Source organism: Sinocyclocheilus grahami, unplaced genomic scaffold (assembly GCF_001515645.1).
Source record: "Sinocyclocheilus grahami isolate Dianchi unplaced genomic scaffold, SAMN03320097.WGS_v1.1 scaffold7.1, whole genome shotgun sequence".
In the NCBI taxonomy this organism is placed as follows: domain Eukaryota; kingdom Metazoa; phylum Chordata; class Actinopteri; order Cypriniformes; family Cyprinidae; genus Sinocyclocheilus; species Sinocyclocheilus grahami.
Genome location: NW_015505186.1, coordinates 2,260,238 through 2,260,941, shown reverse-complemented (window position 1 = coordinate 2,260,941; position 704 = coordinate 2,260,238). Strand labels below are relative to the sequence as shown.

Genomic DNA, 704 nt, shown 5'->3' with positions numbered 1-704 from the left:
TCCTCTCTTCCCTCACCTACCCATTTCTCATCTCTGGATGTGAATGCAGCAACTGGCACTTTATGTTCTACTTTAACCTCTTGTCTAGATTATATTTGTCCTCTCTCCTCCAAGCCGGCACGGGCTGCCCCTTCTAACTCCTGGTTATCCGATGTTCTTCGTGAGCATCGGACCAAACTCAGGGCAGCAGAGAGAAAATGGTGCAAATCAAAAGATCCGTCAGACCTGAGTATGTATCAGTCTTTGCTTTCATCTTTCTCTGCTGAAGTCCATACTGCCAAATCTTCATACTTCCACAACAAGATCAACAGCGCTCCAGACACACGTAATCTCTTCAAAACTTTCTGTCCCTTTCCACCACCTCCTACCACTTCTATAACAGCTGATGATTTCGCCACATTCTTCACAGACAAAACCAGAACAATCAGTAGTCAATTCTCAGCCCCACACACACAGGACTTCAATCCAACCACACCCACTGCAAAAACTCCCATCTTCTCCTATTGTCCCCTCACTGAGGCAGAAGTATCAAAACTTCTCCTCTCCAGCCATCCTACAACATGCCCTCAAGATCCAATCCCCTCACACCTCCTCCAAGCAATCTCTCCTACACTTTTACCACCACTCACACATATCATCAACACATCTCTCCTCACAAGCACCTTCCCCACTGCATTCAAGCAGGCTCGGGTAACCCCACTGCT

General features: G+C 47.2%; 1 protein-coding gene across 1 annotated transcript in view; it reads right to left on the bottom strand.

Annotated features, from left to right (window-relative positions):
* Nucleotides 1–704, bottom strand: part of LOC107589453 (ryanodine receptor 1-like) — a 48,400-nt gene that overhangs the window by 32,552 nt on the left and 15,144 nt on the right. The window lies entirely within an intron of this gene.